At 39.6% G+C, this 6,981-nt stretch overlaps 1 protein-coding gene across 1 annotated transcript in view; it reads left to right on the forward strand.

Moving 5' to 3' along the window:
• The first annotated feature begins 467 nt into the window (after positions 1-467).
• klf12b (Kruppel-like factor 12b) overlaps positions 468-6,981 on the forward strand; it is a 267,312-nt gene continuing 260,798 nt past the window's right edge. Inside the window, exon 1 of the mRNA XM_037687054.1 lies at positions 468-561. The gene's annotated coding sequence lies outside the window, so the exon portion shown is untranslated. The remainder of the gene's footprint in view (positions 562-6,981) is intronic.

Below are 6,981 nucleotides of genomic sequence, written 5' to 3' on the forward strand. Positions count from 1 at the left end.
TCAGAAATACAGAAGTAGAGTAAATTTGTCCCTTCCTTTTCCTCTCTGTTCCCTTTATACTGGGAGGTGTTGCAGTGCCCCCCACACCCACTCAGCCTGACACTCTCCTTGAGGGCCACAGAGGGAGTTTGGACTGGTTGGAGAATGGACGAGTCGTAAACCTCCCCGGAGGGGCCCCATGTGTAATTCGATGCATGCTGTTAAAGCTTAGAGTATATTGTCTTCCTTTTTTTTTTCTTTGCTTATGAAGCCTCCACCCACTGGCCCACCCTACATTTAGCAGATCATGTGACTCTGGGTAAGTCATTTGCAAGTACAACAGTTCTCTGTGCGCTCCCCATTCATTTCCTGAAACTGCCTGAGCTGAGCAGCTGAGAGGCAGAAGGGGAGGGAGCTGCTCCACACTCACACACACTCTCTCTCCCTCACACACATACACACACACACACACAGACACTCACATTCACCAGAGTGAGAGGAGAAAAGAGGGAGAGGAGGAGACGAGACAGAGAGGACTATAGAAAGGAGAACAGTCTCCACGGCTCTGCAGCTTTTGACAAGGTTTGTGTATTTTCTCTTGTCCTGTTCCTGTGCTTGATGTGTGCGTGCGCTTCGTTTGTCACTGTTATGCTTTGTGCTCTACGTGTCTCATTCAGCTGTCATTCCTCTGTCAAAGCAGATGACAACTCAGATCACCTATCACATTGTGTTTGGTGTCTGTCACTGGAGGGTGTGGGGGGAGTCTGGACAAGAGACCCCCTGACTGATTGTCACTGGACATAAAACACCTACTCTCAATGTGAGTTCATATATAGGCTGTCAGGAACAAAGTGACTGTACAGCATCTGGACTTTCTAGTGCCGGCACCGGTTGGGCTTTAAACATCCTGTTTCTCATGAGTCCAAGGCAACTTCAGAAGTGGAGAAGTGTTCTAGCATCACACCGACTGACCGAGTGTCCCTGATGGGGCACATGAGACTGTAAAAAAGTCACAACACTTCTCAGCCAAGAACAAAAAGTTTGCTGCTTGTCAGAGTTTCGTGCATGTCGTATTGGTGGAACACTGTGGTGCGTGTGAGAGACTGGCTTTGACACCGAGTAAGACAGGGCTGTTAGCAATGGGTTAAACATTAGGAGGGCTCGGGTAGCACAGGAAGGACAGTGGGGTGTGTGTGTATGTGTGTGTGAGAAAGAGAAATAGAGTGAGTGTGTGCGGGAGTGTTGCACGGGGTGGTGTCTTGGATGTCATCGGCAGCGCTCTCACTTCCAGGGGTAATAGTCATTGGTATTGATGGGTGGCTGTCACCAAGGCAGAGAGCCACCAGGCAGGGGAGAGTGGCCGGGGCTGGCCCCTGGCTGTTATTTTCAATTACAGGGGTCTGGGGCAGAGCTGACAGCAAAGGCATTTGTACATCCAGCGAGGGAGGAGGAGGAGAGTTGTGTGTGTATGTGTGTGAAGAGGATGGCTGTGTAAAAAAGAGAGAGGGAGGAGACAAAAAAAGGTGGTGGTGGGGGATGAGACTATGGCCTCTGCTCCTGGGTTTGATGTGGAAACTAAGCTGTGACCTCTGCGACTTCACTGTTGCGATGCAGAGAGAGGCCCTGACTTGTCTTTATCTTCGTGTCAGATGTGGGGTGTTTGTGTTTAACTCTGGTTGCCTCCACAGAAAGTCAATGAATCAATATCCTGTGTATATTTATACGTATTTTCAGCTGGGCTACGTGCGCTCAGGAAAGTCTTCTATCTGCTGCATATCTATATATTCAAACGCAAAGTTTCCCCATGAGGACACAGGAATATATCTATCCGTCTCTACAGCAGGGGGTGGAGATATGAGTGTGTGCATGAGTGGACGAGACCCCCTGCAGAGTTTGGATGTTCAGTGAGGGAGCACCTGTTTAAAATCTCATTTAAAACCATTAACAATGAGGTCGTATTGTGCATGATGTCATCAGCTGGTATTATTTAATAAAAAAAGGCTCAATATTGTGTCTATGAGCATACATTTATGGTGTTCTAATCACTGAAATATTTTCAGACGCTGGTGACCAAATCATCAAAGTTTTGTCTTAATAATAATAATTAGATTTTGCTGTGATGATCAGTATGCAAAGACTAGATGTCTATAGTCATTGATTACAAGTCAAAAGGACTCTTTACATCTGTTTTAATTCCATTCCAGTTTTCACCTTCATGAATTTGCTCAAAACTTCTCTTATGTGGATCAAGGCAAGGATACCCTAACAACCCTCAGGAAGGAGAGGAGGGAAAGTGGTTTGCATGTGAGTTCAGCTCACTAACGTTTTAAAACTTGGGATTTTGCATGTTTCAGTTTGAACTGAGATAAAAAGGAGAACTCAAACCATCTTTTAAAAACAAGAACATATGTCCAGACATCTTTAAAACAACAACAAACCAAGCGTTCCAATAATAATAATAATAATTTTGCATTTGTCTGACTAATGAAAAGAGTTAAAAAGTTTTACAGTCTGAAATTGTGCAATTAATATTTTATTATGTTTAAACTTCATTTTCAGATGATTTTGTAGCATGAGTTTTTAACTCCGTTTCAAATAATGTCTTTTCTGTCATTTGTTTACTCAGCTACTAGATAATCCTCATGCCTCCTATAGGCACCACAATCCTTTGGTCCTTTTACATGTTCAACACATTCTCATATGAAGATGCTGAAAACTCGTGGATTGTTTAAATTTGTGTAAGAACTTTACATGTTTATGCAACATCAAGCATCTTGAAGCATCTTGATGACTGCGAGCTACCATGGTGATTGACTGAGGTTAAAATGGGGAGTGGTGGCGCAGAGGTTAGAGAAGGTGGGCCTGTGATCGGAAGATCGCCGGTTCAACTCCTGGTACAGACAACATCAAAATATGGGCGGGATAGGGGACACACCCACACCTGCCCCCACCCTCATTTGCCCCACCCTGGGCCCTTGAGCAAGGCTCTTACCCCCCACCATCTGGTCCCCTGCGTACCCTAGATAGCAGCTCTCTGCTCCACACAGAGGGCTGTTGTAGCTCGGTGGTCTGTGGTTGCATCAGGAAGAACATCTGGTGTAAAAATAACTGCCAAGTCTTCGTGCGACTTAGTTTGCTGTGGTGACCCCTGAAGAAGGGAGCAGCCGAAAGAGGAAAAAAAAATTGACTGAGGTAAATACTAATAGGAATTTTTTTTTTAATTATAAAGTTTATTCATTTTTTAAAACAAACCAAAACATTTCTATATACAAGAAGAAATACAATCACAAATAAAATGAAAGGCAGCAGAAAGAAGAAAAAAATCTTATTATATCTGCCCCTTTTAACCAAAAAAAAATTCAAACAATATTAATCTTCAAATAACAAAAACAAAATAAATAACTCATTCTCGAGCAACAATTCATACAAGTACACATTAAGCTATTTCATATTTTCTTTTTAACAAATCAACTTTGATCATTCCCTTAAAGATAAACATTGGTCTGGCATTTTTAACATCACTCTCCAGATTTTTCCATAATCTAATGCCTTGGATTGAAGTAGACCGTCCTTTCAAACTAGTTCTAAATTTAGGTTTCACAAATATCTCTATCCCCTTGAGATTATATTAACTCTCTCTTTTAATAAAATTTGTTTGGATATTTAACGGTAATGTGTTATTATGAGCCCTATACATAACTGATAAAATACTATAATCTACCAAATCATGGAACTTCAATAACTTCAGCTGATAAAATAATGTACTTGATGGGTGACTGAAATGCTTTCTAGTAATAATTCTTACTGCTCTTTTCTGTAAAACAAAAATAGGATTTATAATTGTTTTGCCTGCTTTCCTCCAAACAACAATACAATAGATTAAGTGTGGAACAATTATTCTATGGGAATGGTTGCGCACAGGTTAAAGAAGATGGGCCTGCGATCGGAAGATCGCCCGTTCAAGCCCCGGTACCGACAACATCAAAAATGTGGGTAGGGTAGGTGAAGCACCCACACCTGCCCTTACCCTCATTCGTCCCACTCTGGGCCGTTGAGCAAGGCCCTTAACCCCCACCATCTGCTCCTCTGGGTGTCCTAGATAGCAGCTCTCTGCTCCACACAGAGGGCTGTGGTAGCTTGGCGGTCTGTGGTTGCGTCAGGAAGGGCATCCGTTGTAAGAATTACTGCCAAGTCTTCGTGCGACGTAGTTCGCTGTGGCGACCCCTAAAGCAGGGAGCAGACGAAAGAAAAAAAAGTGTGGAACAATTATTGCGTTATACAACATATACAGAGCTTTATCATTTAATAACTCCCTTACTCTGTACAGTACTGCAATAGATTTAGCTATTGTTTTTATTCTTACGTGACGTGTGATGTTTCCTTGTCAGCTTTCCATCAATGATAACACCCAAGAACTTCACCTCACTAACTCTACAAATCTCAACACCCTCAATTTTAAATAGAATATCAACAGTTCTCTTTGTATTACTGAATATCATATAGTTAGTTTAATTTAAGTTTAATGATAATTTATTAAGTTTAAACCAAGTTTGTATTTTTACAAATTCTGTCTGCATCAACTCCAACATCCGTTCTATATCTTTACCCAAACAAAAAAAAGTGGTATAATCTACAAATAGAACACATTGAAGGAGTCCTGACACATTTACCAAGTCGTTCACATATAAAATAAATAACTTTTGTCCAAGTACAGAACTTTGAGGAACTCCACATCTGATATTACAGAGGTCTGATCTTACATCATTTATTTGTAAAAAATGTTTCTTATCTTTCAAATAGCTATCCACTGTAGTGTTAGTCCTCTAATGCCATATTTATTCAAATTTTCAAGGAGAATAGTGTGGTCGATAGTATTGAATGCTTTCATTAAATCAACAAAAATACTAACACAATATTGTTTTTGATCGACAGCAGTTGTTATTTGTTCTATCAATTCCATGAGAGCCAATGATGTATAGGTTTTTGCTCTAAACCCATACTGACTGCTACTTAGAATATTTTGTTTAGCAATAAATTGATCTAATCTGATCACAAATAAATTTTCTAAAATTTTTGAAAACTGTGGCAACATGGATATTGGTCTATAATTATTGAACACACATTTATCACCATTCTTAAAAAGAGGAACTACCTTAGCCACTTTCATATTTTCTGGAAATATTCCTTTTGAAAATGATAAATTACCTATACTGTATGGCTCAATAACATAACTCATTGTATCCTTTACAAACATCATATCCATGTCCGCTCTTATGTAGAATACGATTATCAACAAAGCTACAATTAGATTGATCAAAGTTAATTTGATATACCTCTGAGTCTGCAACGGGGTTAGTCACAGAACTAAGTTGGTGTGTCAGTTCAAGTATTGGTGGGTGAGTTTTGTCAGTGTTTGTTTTTATTTTTGTTTCCATTTGAACAGGTTTGAATTTTTGTGCTTCTATTAAATAAACCATTAAAAAACAATATTGTATTGTGCCTGTAACAAACTTAAGATTAAAAGTTGTGAAGGCTCATAAATGGGTTTTATAAATACATTTTACGTAATGTAATGTATATATACTATATGAATAGAATGAACATGACACAAATAATAAACATATAAAAATAAACTATTAATATAAATATAATAATTGTTAGATTACAAGTTAACCACAACCTTTTGTTGAACACCTGTTTATAAACTGTTCGAAAATCATGTGTCACACCACGTCATTGATCATTTTTATTAAAACATTGATGTTTAAACAAGAACCAGACCTTAGGACAAAACAGAAAATACATTACAGAGTATTTCTTTAAAGTATTTATCTATTTACTTATAAACAATCACTTGATTCTGTGAAGGAGCCTCACAAAGCTCGTTGTTCTCTCCATAGCTGCATCTAGCTCATCATCGACTTGGGACAGAGTCCAAGGGCTTCTCATAGAAATCTGTGCAGGTGTGAGTGTATGTGTGTGTGGTGGTGGTGGTGGTGGTGGTGGGGGTCAAGGTGGTGGGGACTCAATTAAAAAGTCAGCCACTAACAGATAGAGTCTATCTGTCAATCAACAGTGCTCCGTCTAGGACATTTAATTGCTCTGAGAGATTTCTCCTCCAGTGAAGACCTCCTCTGTTGGCCACAGATCACAACAAACAAGTTCAGATCTTGTTGACAGATTAAGTCTTTCAAGGAAGAAATTCTCACTCTTTGGTTTGTTCATGGCAACATGCATGCAGTGACTCTTATTCATGAAGATGAAATCCCTTGCATTACCTCGTAATCAGCTGGGTTAACTGTTGGCATATTGAGTGACTGCTCATTGATCCAAGTGGGTGTTATGGAGTGTAACAGCATTGATTGCAGATAGACTGCAGTGTTCTACAGTATCTGGCTGAATTTATGTGGGCTCCTAACTAAAAGCCAAGGGCGAAGAAGAAAGAGAGGATTTGCAGAGGAGGTACACTCATCATTTAGCTTCTTATCTAAAATATGAGGGTCATATTTTTTGTAATAAGGGAATGTTAGATGTTTTTCTTTTGTTGCGGAGGAAGAAAAACTTAATAATATTTGTATGTGATGCCTATGAGCCAAAGTCTCAGGACTGTTATTTCATCATATCAAAAGATGACAAAGCGTTCCCTGCTTTTGCGTTCTTTCCTGTGGATACAACCTTTGACCCGAGTCCCCAGCCCACGTTTGTTTACCAAATTGAGTTTGGGCTGTGCACAGAGCTCTGGACTGAAGCGTGTGTGAGTGTGTGTTTGGTGCCTGAGAGATAGTGAGACAGAAAACAAAAAGTGTGCAACTCGGCAGTCATTCCACAAAGGACTGTACAAATGGTGAACTAAAAACACACAGAATATCTATCTATCTATCTATCTATCTATCTATCTATCTATCTATCTATCTATCTATCTATCTATCTATCTATCTATCTATCTATCTATCTATCTATCTATCTATCTATCTATCTATCTATCTATCTATCTATCTATCT

The sequence above is a fragment of the Nematolebias whitei genome, chromosome 13, assembly GCF_014905685.2.
Source record: "Nematolebias whitei isolate Nwh7 chromosome 13, NemWhi1, whole genome shotgun sequence".
Classification (NCBI taxonomy): domain Eukaryota; kingdom Metazoa; phylum Chordata; class Actinopteri; order Cyprinodontiformes; family Rivulidae; genus Nematolebias; species Nematolebias whitei.